This window comes from Theropithecus gelada, chromosome 1 (assembly GCF_003255815.1).
Source record: "Theropithecus gelada isolate Dixy chromosome 1, Tgel_1.0, whole genome shotgun sequence".
Lineage (NCBI taxonomy): Eukaryota > Metazoa > Chordata > Mammalia > Primates > Cercopithecidae > Theropithecus > Theropithecus gelada.
Genome location: NC_037668.1, coordinates 36,393,495 through 36,415,460, shown reverse-complemented (window position 1 = coordinate 36,415,460; position 21,966 = coordinate 36,393,495). Strand labels below are relative to the sequence as shown.

General features: G+C 51.3%; 1 protein-coding gene across 20 annotated transcripts in view; it reads right to left on the bottom strand.

Moving 5' to 3' along the window:
- Window positions 1-21,966, bottom strand: part of CAMTA1 (calmodulin binding transcription activator 1) — a 969,422-nt gene that overhangs the window by 61,227 nt on the left and 886,229 nt on the right. For 6 of the 20 annotated variants that reach the window (XM_025367808.1, XM_025367804.1, XM_025367822.1 and 3 more), the window contains exon 1: window positions 4,968-5,136. The exons of the other annotated variants lie outside the window; for them this stretch is intronic. The gene's annotated coding sequence lies outside the window, so the exon portion shown is untranslated. Of the gene's footprint in view, window positions 1-4,967; window positions 5,137-21,966 lie in introns of those variants that run through there. 20 annotated transcript variants of the gene reach the window in all.

Sequence of the window (21,966 nt, the reverse complement as noted above, 5' to 3'; positions counted from 1 at the left end):
ATATGCAATGCACTCTGATTTTAAAATCTGATGATGGTGACCATGCTTTTCTGAACCACTGATGGGTTTGGAAAACAGGTAAGAGAGCCAGAGATACAAGATAATTTACATAAGGCTTCTCACTGAGTGAATGGTGGAGCTGAAACACTCAGTGCCCATCCTGCTGTATTATATGAAAGAAAACAGCTGTTACCTACACACATCCCTAGACAGTGGCTTCTGGCCAATCTTCTAAGTCTGGGAAAATGATTCAGGTGTCAGGCCTATTTTACACTGGTAGTGTCCAGGATTTTTAGGGCCACCTCAAGACCACTTAAGTGAAAACTCACATCCACCAGTTGGCTTTAGACTCATATTCACATAAATTGACTTTTGACTCCTTTCACTCCTGCTTGAACTGACCTGCATGGCAGATCATTTGGAGTCTGTGCCTAAATGACCAACAGGCAAGACTGAACCGAAGGCATGAAGGCACAGAGTAGGATCAGGTTTGTCCTGGGCTTGAAGAAACACATTTTGTGACAGTCTCCTCACCCTATCCAATGAGTAGCATCACGCTGGATAATTTCTTTGCCAACTAACAGTATTCATGAAACTTCAACTCCCAGCTGGCATGATGCTAGGCACAGTAGAAGATACAGCTTAGGTGCCGCCCCTCCGCACCCCATAAACAGCTGTTAATCTAATCTGGGTGGTGAGAAGAAAAGCTTCATTAATAAGACTTGAGTGAGGCTCAGAGAAAAAAAGAGATAGAATGTAACATGGAGTATGGGTGAGGGTAGGCACACCAGCACACCAGCCTGGCTGCGTGTGACAGAGGACTCATGCCGTGTGGCTGGTGATGGGGCGAGGCCAGCTGGAGAGCGAAATATGATGTATGGGGTGGTGAAAGTCAGGTGAAACAAGACAGGTGAAAAAATGGAGAGACTGATTAATTTTAGCAGTTGATAAATATTAGTTTAATACAATGGATAAATTAATTTACATGGCTTATCCTCACTTGCCACATTACAAAAACATTACGTAGCTTTATGATCAGCACTTTAACTCCTAGACACATTTACCTTCATTAAACTCCTTATACCTTATCTTCCTCAAAGCAATATTTAACTTACTAGTTTTAATTTGCTAAGCAACGGATGTATAGTAGGTGCTTCAAAGATGAGTTGACCAGTCTCTTCACATCATGTCTAAAGCTATGCTCTATTTTCAATATTTACAAAACAATATAAAATTAAACAAATTACAGGGATCACGATACTTTATAAACTAAAATTTCAGTTAGTGTATGAAAGGAACTTTACTGAAATGAAGCATTAAACAAGATCATCCTGGCATTCTCCCCCTCCACTGTCTTTTTCTTTTTCTTTTTTTTGAATCAGGGTCTTGCTGTTGCCCAGGCTGCAGAGCAGTGGCATGATCATGGCTCACTGCAGCCTTGAACTCCTGGGCTCAAGCGATCCTTCCGCCTTGGCCTCCCAAACTGCAGACATTAGAGGTTAAAGCCACCACGCCTGGCTTTTTGTTTCATTTTCTCTTGTTGAGATGGGGTCTCACTCTGTTGCTCAGGATGGAGTGCAATGGCACAATCACAGCTCACTGCAACCTCCACCTACTGGGCTCAGGTGATCCTCCCACCTCAGCCTCCTGAGTAGCTGCGACTGTAGGCATGCACTGCCACACCTGGCTAATTTTGGTATGTTTTGTAGAGACGGGGTTTCTCCATGTTGCCCAAGCTGGTCTTGAACTCCTAGGCTTAAGTGATCCACCTGCCTCGGCCTCCCAAAGTGCTAGAATTACAGGTGTCAGCGACCACACCAGGCCCTATTTTTAAAGTTACTATTCACAAGGTATCATACCATGGTTTTAATGAGTCACTTGTTATACTGCTTGTGGGGTGAAGAGTAACTATTTTCTGATGGTGAAGGCATCTCCCTGTCTGCCTGTCATGTTAACCCAAATGTAGTCACATAAGAGAACAGCAAAGAAAAGATGGTCATTTGACTTTAGGGCAATTCATTCAAGAAGAGGGTAAGACTCTAACTGAAGGTCTCCATGACTATGAATGCCAACATCCCCATGACATGATGTGACACTATGCAGTGGTGTCACCCAGCAGGCTAACAAGCACTTCTGAAATGTTAAATGTGGCTAATATTAACATGTGGCTTTTAATGTAATTCAATACATCACACCTGAATTTCTCCAACCATCATGCCTATAATCCCAGCACGTTGGGAGGCTGAGGTGGGTGGATCACTTGAGCTCAGGAGTTTGAGCCCAGCCTGGGCAACATGGAGAAACCCCGTCTCTACAAAAAATACAAATTAGCCGGGCATGGTGGTGTGCGCCTGTAGTCCCAGCTACCCAGGAGGCTGAGGCGGGAGGATCACCTAAGCTCGGGAGGTGGAGGCTGCACTGAGCCATGATCGTGCCGCTGCACTCCAGCCTGGGCGACAGAGTGAAACCTGTTTCAAAAGAGCCTCACACCTTTCACTCGGGAAACTTTCATGTCAACCAATTCTTTAACTTCACTATCTTTCTCATATGAAGTAAATAATTCTCAGTTCCACTTGTTATTCACGTACTGGATTCTACAACAGCTCCCCATTAATATACTGCAGCAGTAACAGCTCTTAGTAAAGGCCAGTTCAGTCCTACATAGAAGACTAAAGAAAAGCCTGGGCCACGCGCAGTGGCTCACACCTGTAATCCCAGCACTTGGGAGGCTGAGGCGGGCAGATCACGAGGTCAGGAGTTCAAGACCAGCCTGGCCAATACAGTGAAACTCCATCTTTACTAAAAATACAAAAATTAGTCGGGCATGGTGACGTGCACCTGTAGTCACAGCTACTCGGGAGACTGAGGTAGGAGAATCACTTGAACCCGGGAGGTGCAGGTTGTGGTGAGCTGGGATCATGCCATTGCACTCCAGCCTGGGCAACAGAGTGAGACTCTATCTCAAAAAAATAATAATAATAATAATAGCCTGAAATAATGAGTCCGCCAGGGTATCACCAAAGCCAAATCCTTAAATAATACAAACAAGACTGTTATTAACGAGTGCATGAAATACTGTATATCCATTTGAGTTGTTCAGATTATAATTAATCAGGACGACCTCATCAAGGTCCCTCAGGAATACACAGCAGTTCTCTGCTTCTTTTCACTACCAGGCTACATTTATTTAGGAAATGCATACGCTGTAAGTAAATGCTATTTTCTAGAACATTAAACATTATTACTCTCTAAATCTAATACAAAGAAAAAGAGAAACATAAATTTGCTAGTGTCTAATTCTGGTCTTGGAATAATAACTTTTTTTTTTTTTTCTAAACACACAGCAGGAAAAGTGCTTCTGCATAATGCATTTCTCTTGATCCGGTTCCCGGCAATAGTTTCTCGATAAGACACAGATTCTGTAGAGAAACGAAACAGTTCCGTTCCTCAAGGTAGTAACAGAAAAAGACTCCTTGTATGTACAGCCAGATATTTTATCGATAAAACTTGGGAGTACAATTTTTTAAAAGCCTCACTGGTGGAAAAAATATAATGCATTCATTCAAGCAACCAAACAGAGGGGGCACTTCTGTAGTTATCTGAGGGCACCTCTCACGTTACTCAGTCGGCTTCCGGGATTAGATACTTCAGGCCGCCAACAGAACTCGTATCAAGTAAAAGTGGGCAAAATAGAAAACGGACTTTAAAATTGTCGTCCCTCTCTGGTGAGGCAACTGATTAAGAAAATAGTCTGCAAGAATATCATCATTTCAGAAATCTATTCTGATACCCGATTTATAGGGAAATGTTTTTGATGTCTGCGGTAATCTACAGATATCAAAAAAGTCTCAAACACCAGAACGCCTTCAGCGCCACCTCTAAAGAGGCGCAATACCTAGAAACCAAATCACCAGAGCTCCGAAAATGTGAAAGGGCCACCCCGAGCGTCTATCCAGGCCCATCTGCGCGTGGAAAGCGCTCTCCGGTCGCCAGCCTGCAGGGAAGCAAAGCTCTCAGAAGTTCCTCCGAGCCTTCCATCCACTTTTGGGACTGCATTGTGCACGCGGGTGAATCGAGCGTCCCTCCGCTCCCCTGGGCTGCAGGCTGAGACAGTCCCCTGCCGCCCGATTCCGCACCCCTCTGAGGAGCCCTGGGCTGTGCCCGCACCTCGCCCAGCACCTGCCAGCCCAGGGACACCGCGCCCCCGCCGCGGGAAGGAGGCGTTGCTGGGTCCCAAAAGCCCTCGGCGAGGAGAAGCCGCGCGCCCCGAACTCACTCGCTGCGAGCCGAGCCCCTGCGCGCCCCGACGCCGCCCCAGCCCCGCCCGCGCGCGCCCGACACGCTCGTCCCTGCTCTCGCTCCGGCACAGACGCGCGCGCGCGTCCGCGCACTGCTCCAGAAGCGCATCCGGCCCGCGCGCGCGCCCGGACACGCGTGGCTCACACCTGCCGCACACGCCCCTCGCACAAACACGCGCGCCCCTCACGCCTGGCCACTACAGACACACAGCCCCAGGCCCCACGCAGGATCGGGCGTCGACACACCCTCGCGGCATGGACACGCGTGTCTCCCACCCACTCCTTGGCCAAACGCACACCCTCCCCGCAGCCCCTCACCCTTGCTCCTCACACTCACTCCCCACTCTCACCCCAGAAACACACCCCCCACACTGGGTCCACCGCATCCCCACACCCCCCACTCGCGCCAGAAACGCGCGCACCCTCGCGGCCCCTCCCCGCCGCGCGTAAACACGCCCGGCCCGCGCACGCCCTCCCGGCCTGGCCCCGCACCAAACACTCGCACCAGAAACACGCGTGGCAGCGCGTGCACCACGCCCCCGGCTCGCGAGCACGCGTGCCCCCCACGCCTCGGCCCCGCCCCCGCCCCGCGCGCGCCCCCGCCGGCCGCCGGCCGCCGCCCTCGCCCGCACGCGCCCTCCACCTAGCCCCGCGCCGCCGCGCACTCACCCGGACTTGCTGAGCTCGGCTCCCGCTCGGTCAGGCTTGCGCCGAGCCGCCGCTCACTGGCTCCCGCGCCCCGCCCGGCCCCGCCCGGCCTGGCCCGGCCCCGCGCCCGCTCAGCTCCACTCGCCGCAGCTGGAACGACTCGCGGGGCTCCGGGTACCGCGGTCTCCCCGCCACTGCCCGAGTGCGCCGCCCGGACCAATGGCGGGGCGCGGCGGTGAGCTCACCGGACCCGACCCCGCCCCCCAGGCCGCGTGGCCCAATGGGAGGACGCGACGTCACCCGGAGCCGGGCAGAGGCTGGTGCGGGGCGCGGAGCCGCTCGGCGCGGGGACTGCGCCGGAACTGCGCCCAAGGCGCGCTGGACGGCTGGGTCCCGGCCGGAGGGTGCAGGCGGAGCGCGGCCCGGGCGTCCCCGCAGGAGACCCGGGCCCCGGCCCCTCCCGACACGGTCCCCGCCGCTCCGCCCGCCCGGCTCAGCGCGGCCCGCGAAGGGGGCGGCCACGGTCCCCTCGAGGCCGGGACGGCTCGGAGCCCGACGGCTGCACCCGCTGCCCGGGCCGACGGCCCCAGGAACCCCGCGCCGGCCGCTCGTTCCCCTTCCCGCAGTGCCGCCCCGCGTCCGCCCTGCCCGGCTCCCCGCGCCGTCGGGGCCGCCCGAGGCTCCGCGCCGAGGACCCGCGTTCCCGGGCTCGGGCTCCCTGCGCGGCCCCGGCGCGCCCTGCGGCGGCGGCGTCTGCAATGCAGCCGGCGGGAGGAGCCGGCGCTGCGCAACGAGCTGGAGAGCGCGGGGGCCGGGCGGGAGGAGGGGGCCGGGGCCCGAGGACCCGGGGAGGGCCAGGGCGGGGCGGAGGACGGTGGGCGGGGCCGGTGGCGGCGGCTCCGGCTTTGGGGGAGTGCGGCCCCCGACCCCCTTAGCTGGAGTGCGGACCTCCGCCCACCCTGTGGGTCTAACCTCCGCGTTCCAAAGTTCCAGCTCCAGCTCTGCGCACATGGGGACTTCTGCGTGAGGGCCTCTCGCCCCGGCCACAAACCCCGAGCCGCACCTCTTCATCGAGGCTCAGGCGTCCCGAGCGGATCCCGCTTTCTTCTTTCCCTGTGCTGTTTGCAGTCCCACTGCCTCGCACAGGGAAAGTGCCTGACCCCAAGACTTGTCATGAGACCTATTTTGTTTTTGTTATGTATAGATAGATACAGATATGTAGATATATATAGAGTCAAATATCTGTAAAATCGGCCATGTCTGCCATCTGGGTAAAAAGGTGTCTCGAAATTGGGGGCGGAGTCTTTTCTGACCCTACCCAAACGCACACAGAAACAACCCCAACATTTGCAGAGCCGTTAAGCCTGTACACCCAATGAGGAATCGCTTGTTAGAGGCCGCGTGAAGGACACCCTGACTAAGCTGGGCCCTGCCCGTGCCGGTAGATCGTCCATGGCTTCCCTTGGGGGCTGCCACCCACTGTAAACCTGAGCAAGTTAATCGCCTGTTCCGAAGCCTGCCCTGGCAAAGCCCCAGTACATATTCCAATCCTGCTCTAGGTCAGTATTCCCACTGCACCTGTCTCTACCCCTCGCCCGCCCCCCGGGTCACCACGCAGGACCCCTTGCACGCCCCCCCCCAACTTTGCTATGCACCTGCTCCCCTTTATCTGCTAGGGAGACTCCTATGCATTCATCAAGGTCCACCTCAAATCTGGCCACCCTCAGTGGCTTTTCCTGACGCTCTCAGCAGAACCGAACCTCCAGCTTTGTTATGTGTTGGTGTTGTAGTACACAGTGAGTGGGTTCTGTTTGTTTCCAGGGCGGCAATGAAAGGGTAGTCATCAGGGACACGTGGGCTCGGGAAACCAACCCCCTGGGTTCAGAGTGGGCTCCTTGCTAGCTGTGTTCCCCACTGTCTGTGCCTTCATAGCTATGGTGCGAGAGTTAAAGGAATCAATAGGTGGAACGTGCATGTACTAGTGCCTGGCACTGATGCACATTCAATCAAAGTTAGCTACCGTTGCCAGCTTTGCCAAAACAGGGTACTTGGGGGTGAGGAGGAGTGGCTGGAGGTGGGGCTGGCTTCTGGGTTTCTGGTGCTGTTTTAATCTCGACCTGGGCACTGGTGTAGTTGTGAAAAGTCACTGAGTTGCATACTTAGAATATGTGCACTTTTCCATATGTCCATCATACATTAATAAAAAGTGTTTCTAAAAGTTGTTTTTCACTAAGAGCGAGACAGCCCTCATCTCCTTGAGAACAAGAACAAAGCCTGACTTATCCCAGCAGCTTGCACAGTGCTGGTGGGGCACACTGTAAGTGCTCAGCTGATGGTTGTTGAATTGCTCTGAATGGATTTGTGAGGAAGAGACCAGCAGGGGTGGAGGCTGACAGGAGAGACAGCGCCTTCCTCTGTACTCTAAAGTGCCAGGGAACTGGTGGTGATTTGGATCCAGTTCAGGCACCTGAAACCCAGTTAAAGAGAAGAAATCTTCAGTCTTTTCTCTCAGGTGGGGAAGTTCTTTTTCCTGGTTTTGTTTTTGTTTTTGGCAGACACAGGGTTCACTCCTGGCATCCCAGCTGTCTGAGGAGGGGCCTCAGGGGTACCTCACCCTTCCTCCACAGCCCCACCTCTGCCGAGCAGGTGGGACAGGTGGGGTCATGGCTGCAGCAGCCCAGGAGGCACTGGCTGAGCCCTGCTGAGTGGGTTGGGGTCAGGAGCCTGGGGTGATGTTTCTGCATGGGGGATGTCCTGGTACTGTTCCTCAGCTGGGCTCATTCTTCTCCTGGAGTGCCTACCACTTTGAGTCCCCACTGCACCACAGGAGCAGGAGGCTTCCTTGGGTCCCTGTCTTGGAAAGTCAGAGCTAGGGCGGGATGAGCTGGGTGCTCCTGAGGCGTGCCCCGAGCTCTGCCAGTGCCCTAGAACTGAATCTCCACAGGTGGTTCCTTGTGGTATTCGTGTCTTTCTTCCAAGTTAGAAAATGACAGAGTAAGGCATGCGCGTGATTCAAGCATATTGTTACACTGGGTTTTTATGGGGCTTTGAGTATACCTGGGTCGTTTTGTAAAATAGAGAAAAAGAAAACTTTACTCAGTTATGAGTCCATTGGCAGTACCGAGGTCAAGTGCAATTTTTGTCCCTTAAAGCAGATACAGCCAGGCACAGTGGCTCACACCTGTAATCCCAGTACTTTAGGAAGCCGAGGCAGGAGGATCACTGGAACCCAGGATTTCAAGACCAGCCTGGGCAACATAGTGAGACCTCCTCTCTACAATGTTTTGTTTTTTTTTTTAATTAGCTGGGTGTGGTGGTGTGTGTCTGTAGTCCTTGCTATTTGGGAGGCGGAGGTGAGAAGATTGCTTGAGCCCAGGAGGTTGAGGCTGCAGTAAGCCATGATCACACAACTGCATTCCAGCCTGGGCAACAGAGCAAGATCCTGTCTCAAAAAGGACGGGGGGAGCAGATACAGGGAGTTGATATCGGCCCTAACCCTGCTGAGGGTCTCAGGATGAACCCAGGGGGTGGATCCTGTTGCAGAGGAGGAGGAAGGGAACTTCAGTCTGTTGGATGCCTGTTATCTGCCTGCTGTTGTGCTGGGCACTCACATACACTGCTGCTAATTCTCCTGCAAGTAGGATATTCCATAGAGGGTAAGACAAAGGCTTCAAAAAGTCAGCTAACTTGCTCAAAGCCACACAGCTGGAAAGCAGTGGATCTGGGTTTCAGCTTCAGAGCCTGTGCTCATTCTGCCCTACTCCAAGCACCTAAAAACTCTTACCATTAAGTAGATACATTTGTTTAACAGAACAGTCTGGAAATTTCTACAAAGAATTTTTTTTTTTTTTTTTTTTGAGACAGGAGCTCACTCTGTTGCCCAGGCTGGAGAGCAATGGCATGATCTTGGCTCGATGCAGCCTCAACCTCTACAAAGGAATTTTACTACAATGACTAAAGTTCAAGATGCACAACAGAAAATCCACATCAATTGATTTCATTACACTACACCTGTTATATTTCAGTACACTCCGGGGAAATGGGTAGTCATTAATATTATATACCAAATATCTCTGGTTGCTATCCCTGGGGGTGTTTGCACTGGCCTGAACCCTTTGAAATTAGATGTGACCATGTGACTTTCTGGGGCTAATGAAACATGAGTAAATCTGATGTGTATTATTACAGATAGAAGTTTTAAGAACCAGTGACCTGCCCACCACATTCTTTCCCCCAGCCCTGGCAATTGTGCAAGCTTGTTTATAGGAAGAGGTAGCCTCTGCCAGCCTGGGCCCCTGTGTGACCATGATGAGTAGGGCCCTCCCTAGCAATTGTAGTTGGACTTGTAGCATGAATGAGAAATCCAGTCCTGAGATTGAATTTGTTGTTACTGCAGCATAATCTAACCTCTCCTGTCTGATAAGAAATCAGATGTTTCTGTATATATCAACTTCCCAGTAAAAGAAAAACTGACAGGATTCTGCTCAAACTAAGTGACAATTTAAAAATAAGAGCAACATGCATATTCAGTATATCTTTAAGCCTTGAAGAAGTAGAAAACATTTTTAAAAGCCACAGGTAAAACTGACAAGGCAATTCAGTGGGGAAAGAATTGTCTTCAACAAATGGGGCTAGGACAATGGGCTATCCACATGATAAAGAATGAAGTTGAACTCCTGCCTCACACCATATATAAAATGTAACTCAAAGTGGATCAAAGACCTAAATATAAGAGGTAAAGCTACAAAACTCGTAGAAAAAAAAATATGGCAGTAAACCTTCATGACCTTGGATTTGGCAGTAGTTTCTTAAATATATCAAAAGCACAAGCAACCAAAGGAAAAAATAAATAAATTGAACATTATCAACATTGAAAACATCTATGCTTCAAAGGGCAACATCAAGAAGTAAGACATTTCACTAAAAAGGAGAAAATATTTGCAAATCTCATATTTCATAAGGGACTTGTATCTCGAATATAAAGAGAACTCTTACAGCTCAAAAACAAAAAGTAAAGAATCCAGTTTTTTAAATGGGCAAAGTATCTGAATAGACATTTCTCCAAAGAAGATCTCTAACAAGGGCATGAAAAGATGTTCAGCATTTGATTTGAGGAAATCAAAGTCACTGAGGAAATGCAAAGCAAAACCACAATGAGATACCACTTCACACCCACTAAGTGACTATAGTCACAAAGAAAGACAATAACAAATGTTGGCAAGGATGTGGAGAAATTTGAACTTTTATATACTGGTGGTGGAAATGTAAAATGGCACAGCTACTTAGGAAAACAGTCTGGCAGTTCTTCAAAAGGTTAATCATAAAGTTATGATGTCTCCCAGCCATTCCACTCCTAGGTATATATCCAAGAGAATGAAAAGAGATGTTCATACCTATGGACATTTACTTAGCAATAAAAATAACGAAGTACTGATACATGCTACAACTTGGGTGAACCTTAAAAACATCATGCTAAGTGCAAGAAGCCAGCCACAAGTCCATACATTGTATTATATCATTTATAGAAAATGTCCAGATTAGGAAACTTTATGGTGACAGAAAATAGATCAATAGTTGCCTAGGGAGGGTGGTGGTGGGGGAGCTGAGGACGAATGGGGAGTGACCCTGCTTCATGGGTGCCAGGATCTTTCTTGGGGGATGAAGATGTTCTAAAATTAGTTTGTGGTGATGACCGCACAGCCCTGTGAAAAACTCAGAAACTTCGAATTGTACTTCAAATAGGTAAATTGTATGGTATGCTAATTATATCTCAATAAAGCTGTAACACACACACATAGACAAAGGAGAAGAGAAAGAGAATGAAGAAGTATAGAATAGAAATCAATGGATTTAACTTGAGAAAAGAAGACTGACCGACGGGAAAAGCTAGACCCAGGTCAGGAGAGTCTGATGACCGATCCTCCCAGTGAGTCGGTCTGGGCCTATGTGGGGTACAGTGGCAGGAGGGGAATGTGAACAGACAGGCCCTGTCCCATGACTACTCAGTGAGGAGATGAGACTGGCACAGGGGAGGCCCTGAGTCACACGATGGTGATGCACAGGGCAGCAGGTGTCAGAAGACAGGCAGTTTCTCATGGTGCTTCTGAAGGTCGTGAAAAAACCAAGGGTGAGTCTGTGAAGTCCTTGCTGGCCATGACGATGTCCCTAACAGCTGGGGGTCCTGGTGAGAACAGCATTCAGAACTTGGGATTCTCCTTGCAGATCACAATGGTTGGCTGATTCAGGGGCAAGGGGGAGCTTTGCAGAGAGTCTCAAACATCTCCAGCTGAGCTGCACCTGTCAGGGCCCCTGGGCCGTCCAGGAAGAAGGAGGCGCTGAGGTGGGGGACCGGGTCCTGGCCTGGGGTCAGCAGCCTGGGCTCTGGTTCCAGTTCCGCCCCCCACCCCCACCCCCAGAATTACCTGTATGGCAAACTCCTTTCCCTTCCTGTGCCTCAGTTTCCTCCTCTGTAAAATCAGTTTAGACTACACTGCAAGGTGGTTCTGCCTGTAGCCAGTGGGCCGCATGCCACCCAGGACAGCTTTGAAAGTGGCCCAACACAAATTCATAAACTTTCTTAAAACATTATGAATTTTGTGTGTGTGTGATTTTTTTTAACCTAATCAGCTATCATTAGTGTTAGTGCATTTTATGTGTGACCTAAGACAACTCTTCTTCTTCTAGTGTGGCCCAGGGAAGCCAAAAGATTGGATACCCTGGACTAGAGTCTCAACATAATTCTTTGAAAATCCTGTTTAATCCAAATCCATTGTTGCTGCTGAAGGGACAGGTCTAAGGCCATGTTGGGGGGGGGTCACGGTACACGGCCAGCATGACCTGACAGAGCAGGTGCCCCTGTGCTTCAGCTGCAGGGACTCTGGGCTTAAAATCGTCAGTCCCATAAGTGCAGTTGCTTGCGTGAGCCTGGCCAACCCATGGCATCAAGAGAACGTACCCATTCTCATCACTTTGAGCCATTCAGCTCTGGGCTGGCAAGAGATAACTGGCCGTGACAGTGATGTGGAGGATAGTGGGGGAGAAAAGGTGTTTGCTACCAGGACATGCCATGATTGGTGTCATCCTGGGAAGGTGCCAGCTCTAATATGGAGGGAGGAAGAGATGCACTAGCCATGAGCCCGAGACCTGGCAGCTTTCTCCTAGTGGACATAATGCAGAAAAGAATCGAAAGAAGCAGAGTGAAACCACCTTCAACTCACCCTGCTGGCTGACACAGGCCCATCCATCCCCCCAGTAACCCCTACCAGGTCCTCACTATTACACACATGTTGGATGATCAAATACACAGCTATTCTCCCCCTTAAAGTGGGGGAAATGCAGAGACATCTCTGCTGTGAAGGGGAGCAGGATACTACAGGGTGGATCGTCCCACATCAATTCAGGTGGTGGGGAGGCATGGTGAAAACGTGCCCACTTGGCTGCAATGTCAGATGGCCCTGAGTTTGAATCCCCAACTGTGTGACACAGGATAAGTCACTTGACCCCTCTAAGATTCAGCTTCCTCGTCAATAGAATGGGGATGGAAAGATCTCCTGGAATACAGCCGGGATGAAATCGAATAATAAACTTAAGTAGATAGCCCAGGGCCTGGTGGGTGCTCAGTGAGGGCTCACGGGATAAAACCCAGAAGTCACCATCACTGTGGGTCCTCCTCAGGATATGCTCCAGATCTTTAGGGGCGGCAGATGCCTTCCTGCCAGTTTCCTCCCTATGCTGTTAGAATGAGCTCGCCTTTCCTGTGTGCTCAGTAGCTGTGTGAGGGAGCTGGCCAGGATGCCCTAGGCAGATTGAGTAATCCCACACAGATGCAAGAGAGGTGCTCTAACTGAATCTTACTCTGTAGCCATTCAGGAGTAGCTGGGGCGAGAAGACCCAGGCCCAGACCTCTTAGCATGCACTGGTTTAACTCACAGGTCCCACCCAGTCCAGCCTGCACCAGCAGAGCAATACAGGCTCTTTCTTCTAAGCAAGAATTCCCACATGTCCATGCACCTGTTCACCTGGCTAAGGGCTCACAGATCCTCCCGTGCAGAGTGTGTGGGCTGCCACGGCCTCCTCTACAGCTCCCTGTTCACCGTCCAACCCTTCTTAAGCTCCTGGAGAGGTGCTCAGGAGACCCCAGTCTTAAGTCTGAGACAGCATGAGGTCCTGTGGGGCTACAGTCAAATTTTCCATGAGGCAGAAAGACCCCGCTGAGCCTTCAAAGAGGATGCCAGGTACCCTACAGCCCAGTAGAGTCACAGTGGGAAATGAGCATTTTAATCAGAAAAGCACTCTCAAAAAAGGCACTAAATCAAGCTGTCCCCGTGTGGCTTTCTTACAAAGCAGGTAAGATTTATTTAAAAACAAAAACAAAACAAAAACAAAAAAACACTGGCCGGGCACTGTGGCTCACACCTGTAATCCCAGCACTTTGGGAGGCCGAGGCGGGTGGATCATGAGGTCAGGTGTTGGAGACCAGCCTGACCAACATAGTGAAACCCCATCTCTACTAAAAATACAAAAAATTAGCCGGGCGTGGTGGTGGTGCCTGTAGTCCTAGCTACTCGGGAGGCTGAGGCAGGAGAACTGCTTGAACCTGGGAAGTGGAGGTTGCAATGAGCCGAGATCACACCACTGTACTCCGGCCTGGGCGACAGCACGAGACTCCATCTCAAAAAATAAACAAACAAACAATCAAACAAGGCCGGGCACGATGGCTCACGCCTGTAATCCCAGCACTCTGGGAGGCCGAGGCAGGTGGATCACGAGGTCAGCAGATCGAGACCATCCTGACTAACACAGTGAAACCCTGTCGCTACTAAAAATACAAAAAATTAGTCAGGCATGGTGGTGGGCGCCTGTAGTCCCAGCTACTCGGGAGGCTGAGGCAGGAGAATGGCGTGAACTCGGGAGGCGGAGCTTGCAGTGAGCCGAGATCAAGCCACTGCACTCTAGCCTGGGCAACAGAGCAAGACTCCGTCTCAAAACAAACAAAAAACCAATCAAACAAAAACTTAGAGATCTAATTAAAGAGAAACAAGTGTGCTCTCTCGTAGGCAACAGTGGAGTCGAAAGACCCTGACATTTACAAGAAAGCCATTTTGACATCACCATCCTCACAGCCACTGTCAGGTACCCGTGAAAATGAGAGCTGGAAAGTTATCTTTTTAGGGAAGCAACTAGCTACTACCTAAGAATAATAAGCACCAAGGTCATGAAGAGATGAGCTGTTACCAACAAGAAAGAGAGCAATCACAAAGGAAGGCGCAATTATGTGCAAGTGTATTTTAAATGACAGCCATCTCCTGCACCAGGGGAGGCAGAGCTGACATATTTAGTTCAGGGAGCATTTGCAGATACCTTTGGTGCTAAGTGACATTACTTAGAAAAAGAAAAAAGTGGCCAGGGAAAAGTGCAGACGTGTCATGCACACGCACGCCCCCACCCGCACACGCACACCCCCGCCCACACACGCACGGCCCCCGCCCGCACACGCACGACCCCCACCCCTACTGATCTCTCTTTGGCACCCTGAGTCACTTTTTCACTGTGGCCCCTCACGGTGCAGCCACAGTCCCATGCAGGCCAGCACCTCACTGGCTCTGGAACCCATGAAGTGGAGGCTATCCCCTGCTTGGCTCTGCTGCCCCCCAGGGTCTAAGAAGCACCCATGTCCAAAGTGAAATACCATGGATCATGCTCTGTCTCCAGAGTGGGAACAAGAAACGCAGCCCCACCCAATGATCCTCCTGGTCTAATCTCACTTTTAAGTGACTTGGAATAATGCCAGGGCATTTCACCAACTATAAAAATGAGCACCCACTCACTCTCTTAGTGGGAATGGAAAAACGAGAATGCCAGGGGAGGAATGATGTCTTTGAGTGCAACTGGGGGCCTGGGAGGTTCAGGCTCCCTGCCGTGCCCTCTTCTCTGTGCTCAGAGCTCGCTCTTGCCTGCTGCTTTCCAGGGGAGGGGTGTAAAGACTCATGATGAATGCATCAGTCATTTCCAAGTTGCAGAGTGCTGGGGGCTTCCAAGGCATCAGGCCCCCACCTCATGGGGGCTGTGTCTGTGTCTGCAGCATTTGTGGGCTGGCTCCATAGCACCTCTGTGCAGGCCCAGTGCAGAGCTATCTACCGGTTTCTCCTGGCTTTAGCTCTCCTGGGTGACCCAGACCAGACCTTCTGATGTCATAATAAACATCATGGAGCTTATAAAATTAGAGCAATGATGCATTTTTTATGCCTTAGGAATTACACTGAATTGTTAATGTCCTGGAAAATGGCTGAATGCTGCATCCGTAGCTTTCCTATCCCTTAAGGGTGAATTATTGAGCAGGAACGCTGTCTCCCCAGGTCCCCGCCCTGGCTCAGAGATCCCTGTATGCACCCAGCTGGGCACTAATGGCAAGGTCAGATCCATTCCCATCAGTGTTGAGGAGAGGAAGAGAAGCTTGTTGGAGAAGGGCAGCCATCGAGGAGGGGACAGTGGTTCTAGGGCTTCCTTCAGCCCCCCAGCCCCCAGCGCAGGAGAGGGAGATGGCAGAGAGGGCCGGAGGGAGGGAGCTGGTGGCTTAAAATGGAGCCATTCACAACCTTGCACAGCAAATGGAGCCATCAGGAGGACACTCGACCGAGAGGAGAGCATTGCTTGAGCCAGGGGTGCCGTCTGCAGGATGGAGACAGGAGGCAGTGTTGTTTTCACGGCATCGTGGACCATGGCACAGGTGAGCAATTTAAAAAGGTGATTGGAATCATAGGTTAGAATAATCACCTTAGCAGTCAAAGGCTCCTGGAATTTCTCATTTAATTTCACATTTTAGGTGGACTGATCTGTAATTTAGTTAATCTCACATCTCCACCCAGGAAAACTGGAGCTTTGCACAATATTTTCTGCAGATGACAAAGTATTCACCCAAACTATTTCTCATAGTAAAATGTGCTCTTTGTCCCCAGAGAACTGCTCAGTACTACAGAAGATCTGTGTAGGAGCCATGCTTTAAAAACAACAACAAACACCTCAGACAACACACCAACACTTTCCTCCCTCGATAAAGATACCAAAACGAATCTGGTCTCTGGGGTGAGGAGTAGGAGAAGCAGGTCCGAGCAGGTGGGTGCAGAGGAGTGGGAAGGTGCCATTTTGTGTAGGAAAGAATTTAACCTTGCCCAAAGAGAGGTCTGGCTTTTGTCCTCACCTTCTGGGAGGTGAACTCTAAGTCCTTGGAATATCATGCCTGATTGGAGTTTCTTTGTTTGCCTGGGATCCTTGGGTCACAAAATGGTCTAACCATATGATTTAGGGTAGGTGTTGGCCACACTGGATAGGTTTAGGGTAGGGGTTGGCTGTGCCAGAAAGATCAACAATGTGACTTAGGGTGGGGGCTTTGGGTCACGTGGTATCAGCTGACTCTGGAGGAGCTGGAGAGGGAGGGCAGTGACTTGGGCAGTCACCTGTGTGATGGAGCCACAATAAAAACTCTGAACACTGGAGCTATGGTGAGCTGCCCTGGTTGGCAGTACTCCATGGGTACTGTTACACATTAATGCCAGGAAAGTCATGCTTTTCATGACTCCATGGGGAAGAGGACAGTGGAAGCTCCATGTCTGGTACCTTCCTGGACTATGCCCTATACCCTTCCTTCCTTGGCTGATTTTAATCTGTATCCTTTCGATGTAATAGAGTGCAACTGTGAGTATGAGAGCTTTTGGTGAGTTCTGAGTCCTTCCAGTGAATGATCAAACCTGAGGGTGGTCTAGGGGACCCCTTGCAGTTGGTGCAGAAATAAGGGTGGTCTTATGTGGATGGTGTTCCCTTTAACTTGACAGGTGGCTAACTGACATGGTTTGGCTGTGTCCCCACCCAAATCTCATCTCGAATTCCCATGTGTTGTGGGAGGGACCCAGTGGGAGATAATTGAATCATGGAAGCAAGTCTTTCCCATGCTATTCTCACGGTAGTGAATAAATCTCATGAGATCTGATGGTTTTAAAAAGAGGAGTTCCCCTGTACGAGCTCTCTCTCTCTTTGCCTGCTGCCATCCATGTAAGATGTGACTTGCTCCTCCTTGCCTTCCATTATGATTGTGAAGCTTCCCCAGCCATGTGGATATGTAAGTCCAATTAAACTTCTTTCTTTTGTAAATTGCTCAGTCTTGGCTATGTCTTTATCAGTGGTGTGAAAACAGACTGATACATTAACACTTGCACATTCTTTCTACATATGAAGGACACTCCTATGAACACACATTACAGTTTTGATAGAGAATTAGCCACTGTCAAGTGTGTTCCCTCCAGATGGAGGCACAGGGGGTCTCCCCTGGCCTCTCACACCTCCCGAACACTCGAGCACTCATCACATTAATTATGTTGGCCTGTGTGCCTCCTGCCCTGGGCTGTGAGTTCCTGGGTGGTAGGGGGATTGCCTGGTTGATGGGTAAAGCCTTGGTTCCAGCAGGTACTGCTGAATGACAGATGGGTGGACGGGCTGCCACCTATCAAGGCTGTTTCTTCTATATAGTTTATGACCCAGTTTGGGGGAGAGGTGCCTGTGAATGACAACCTGAGGCTAGGTGCTGGGAGGCTTCAACAGGGCCATGATGTGAAGCACCACGCCTAGGGCCTGGCTGGTGGTCATTACTGTCACTGTCATAGCAGTGTCTTTTGGAGCAGCAGGATTCCTGTGGATAGGGAGGTTTTCATGGCCCCTGACTCACTTACTCATTCATTCATTCATTCATTCTTACCTTCACCAGGCAAATGTGGGACTGGGTCAAGGGCATCACAGAGGGTCAGATGAGGTTCCCCTCCAGGGCCCCTGCACCACAACCTACCAGGTAGTGACTTGCCAAGGACCAGCCCGAGAAACCCCGTCCCTCTCTGAGGCCTAGAGAGAGGGCTGAGCAGCTCCAGGAAGAGCAGTGCTTTTTCCTTTCTCTTCCAGCTTCAGTGAGCTGAACGGAGGATTTCTCATCAGGTAGCCCTTTAAAAGCTCTGAAGGCAGCCTCAGGGCACATTCAATAAAGAGGTAGCCAAGGGTCAAGCTTCGGCATTCCGGTCTTGGGCCACTTGCCTGGAGCTTGTTCAGTGACAGGGAGACCCAAAGGGAGGCGATGGTGCCTGGTTAGTCCTGGACACCCTCCCCAGCCTGGTTCTGATGTCAGAGAGGCTATCTGGGCAGCTGGATCCTAAAGCTGAAGTCAGTCAGCCGTGAGGGCCATGAAGATACCACTAGGCTATCTGTCCTTCCCTCCCTCCCTGCCTTCCTTCCCTCCCTCCCTCCCTTGAAGAAACCTTCCCTGAGACCCTACTGTGTCCCTGGACCCCTACACTGGGGCACGATGATAATTAAGACAGAAGTCCTTGGCCTTGGGACTCAGCAATATTGTCACACTTATCAATTTCCTCCACACCCACAGATGTGCTTTATTCAGTGCCACCTCCATGCAGACATTTCAGACTTTCTCTCTTTCTCTCTCTCTCTCATCCATTTGCTCTCTCAGCTCTGGGGGCTACACCCACCTGCCATTGACTTTTCACAAAGATGTCCCAAAGCCCCTTAAACTCAGCCTAACTCCTAACTGGTCCTCCTCCAAGGTGAATGACAAGGAGCCTCCATAGTGAATCCACCCACAAAACCTCCTGATGCCATCTCCTCCATGGCTCTCACACTGTCCCTGTGCCCCCAGAATGGCCAAGTTACCATCATCTCTAGCCAGGATGATTTCCTGGTCTCTCCTCACCCTCTCTGAACCTCCTTCAATCTGTTCTCCATGTGGCTGCCATGTGCGCGTCTTCAGAAGCCAACTTGGTCACGTCCCTGCCTCTCCAGCCCTCGGTGGCTTCCCTCTCCTTGGGGATAAAGCCTGGCGCACACAGCCCTGGCTCTGGCCTGATCTACTGCCTGCCCCTCTGCCTCACTGGCTTCATGGCTCCCTCCCACCACAGAGCTGCTGCACATGCCATTCCTGGGGCCTGGAATGTTTGCCTTCTCTCTTCAGGGAGTTAACTTGTGCTCATCCTTCAGATCTAGGGTTGGGGGTCGTTTCTTCAAGAAAGCCCTCCCAGGCCTCCCTGAGAAGTCACCGTCCTCCATTATAAGGTCCCCAAATGCTTGTTCGTGCGAAGGCAGGTGGTCAGTTCTGATGTTTCCTCCGCTGGACGAGAAGCTCGTTGACTGCAGGTCCTCATCTGATCCATTTCTTCTGATCCTCATCACGTGACACAGTGCCTGGCACCTAACAGGGACTCTACTGACAGTTGTCATGAATAACCAGGCAGCAAGGACAGGCTCCAGCCCTGGGAGGCAGCTCCAAAGTTGTGCAGGCGCAACAGGAAGCGGCTCTAGAAGCCTCGCATGGCACGGAGGTCAAGAGCGGACGATGGGGTCACACCGCTGTGTGTGACTCTCTCTGCGCCACCCACTCACTGTTGTCTGAGCATCTTCATCTGCGGACCAGGGGCCTCACAGGTTGCCGGGAAGTCTCAGTGAGTCACTACACGTGGGTACGCATCAGTACTTCATAGCCAGGTCCAGGCAGGTGGTGCATGTGCAGATGTCAGCTGCTGTCCCTCCTGGTGGCAACTCTGTGCCAGAAGGTGTTTTGCTGAAAGAAACAATCACGGCGCCTCAGAAGTCTGCCACGTGTCTCAAGACCCATCGATGCAGCTTGGTGCCACTGAAGTGATGCAAGATGTCACCAGCTCTTCTCAAGACCCCCAAATGGGGTGTGGGGCTGGGGCAGAGTTCCTCGTCCATGTGCCAGCACATCTCAGGATTTGGTATGACAGGAGACACTCCGAGGCCTCCACTGGGTATCTCCTGATCTGCTGATGCCAGAACTGGTCCTTCTGCATGAGGGGCAGGGAGCAGAGGGCTAGAGCCAGGTCACTGCTCCCTCTCTCCTGCCAGTGTGAATGTGGGGAGAGTGTCAGCTCACTCTGCGGGGACACCAGAGGCAAACCTTGACCTCGCCGAAGAAACCACAACCCACCACACAGAAGCCGCCCAGGGCTCCCAACTGGCTTTTTTTTTTTTTTTTTTTTTTTTTGAGACAGAGTTTTGGTCTTGTTGCCCAGGCTGGAGTGCAATGGCACGATCTTGACTCGCTGCATCCTCCACCTCCTGGGTTCAAGTGATTCTCCTGTCTCAGCCTCCCGAGTAGCTAAGATCACAGGCGCCCGCCACCACACCTGACTAATTTTTTGTATTTCTAGTAGAGATGGGGTTTCACCATGTTGGTCAGGCTGTTCTCGAACTCCTGACCTCAGGCGATCCGCCCGCCTCGGCCTCCCAAAGTGCTGGGATTACAGGCGTGAGCCACCACGCCTGCTGGCCAGCTCGTTTCTTATCCACCTTTGTGTCCTACCTTCTGGGGCACAGGTGAATTTGGCCGTGGGATGGAGAAGGGGAGACAGAGGGAGGAGAGCGTGCGGAAGGAGTCAGGAGGTGACTTCCATCCCAGTTCAGCGATGGCTTGGGGCCAGCAGCTGCTCTTCCTGGGGCCTGGGTTCCTTCCAGAAGAATGAGGAGATTGGAATATGGGACAAGTTCCAACTCCTGAACAACCTCACTTTGTTTCTGGTGTATCAACTGTTTTCCCTCTGCCACTGATTTTTCTTTCTCTTTTTCTTTTTTTTTTTTTTTTTTGAGATGGTCTCACTCTGTCACTCAGGCTAGACTGCAATGGCACGATCTCAGCTCACTGCAGCCCCAACCTCCAGGGCTCAAGCGATCCTCCTGCCTCAGCCTCCCGAGTAGCTGGGACCACAGGTGCCACCTGTGCCACCACACCTGGCTGATTTTTGTATTTTTTTTGTCAAAACAGGGTTTCTCCATGTTGCCCAGGCAGGTCTTGAATTGACCTCAAGTGATCCTCCTGCCTCGGCTTCCAAAAGTGCTGGGATTACAGGTGTGAGCCACCACGCCTGGCTTGCCACAGATTTTTTTTTTTTTTTTTTTTTTGAGAAGGAGTTTCACTTTTGTCATCCAGGCTGGAGTGCAATGGCGTGGTCTTGGCTCACTGCAACCTCTGCCTCCTGAGTTCAAGCGATTCTCCTGCCTCAGCCTCCCGAGTAGCTGGGACCACAAGTGCCACCTGTGTCACCACACGTGGCTAATTTTTGTATTTTTGGTAGAGAGGGGGTTTCACCATTTTGGCCAGGCTGGTCTTGAACTCCTGACCTCAGGTGATCCGCCCACCTTGGCCACCCAAAGTGCTGGGATTACAGGTGTGAGCCACTGCGCCCAGCCTGATTTTTTAAAAAGTCTCCTGTTATTCGTGAAGTATGGTCCATGTGACACATACCTGCATCTCACTGTTTTTTCCCTAACAAAGGACTCACAACAAAGGATTTCACAACAGGTGCAAAGTCTCAGCAGATTACTGCCGGGGAGGGAGCCAGTCTTCAGTCTATCAAAGACTATTTTGAATGTCCTGGTGTCACAGATGTGGGGGACAAGGTTGCTGGGCTGCTCAGAAGGGTCAGAGATATGTGTATTTTTAGGAGCTTCTGAAAGGACAGGTCTTTGTCCTTGGCCTCAGTTCGAGGCTGAGCATCAGACTGGATGGGAAGGGTGTCCTCTCACCTTGCTCAGGACCACTAGGAACTTGCATCCCCACAGAAGCTGCACTAGGGCCCAATCAGCACTTGTGTCTTCTCTTCTCCACAGCGGGTGTTCTGGGTCTCAGGACCACTTCTCCCGGCAGCTGCATACACAAACTGGCACCTCCCTTGGTTTCCAGGGAGATGGATTCTGGGAGCCCAGTCCCAGGAAAGGCTAAGGACATCAGCCCACCACCGGCCTGGACCAGCCAGATCCCCTGACTGGTCTCTCTGTGGTCCCAGCTTTGCCAAGAGGCCTTTCTTCAAGGCTATGCTTTTACGGGAACAGCTGACCCATATCCGAATGCTGTGGTAGAATAATGGGAGTCCGGCCGGGCGCGGTGGCTCATGCCTGTAATCCCAGCACTTTGGGAGGCCAAGGCGGGTGTATCACTTGAGGTCAGGAGTTTGAGATC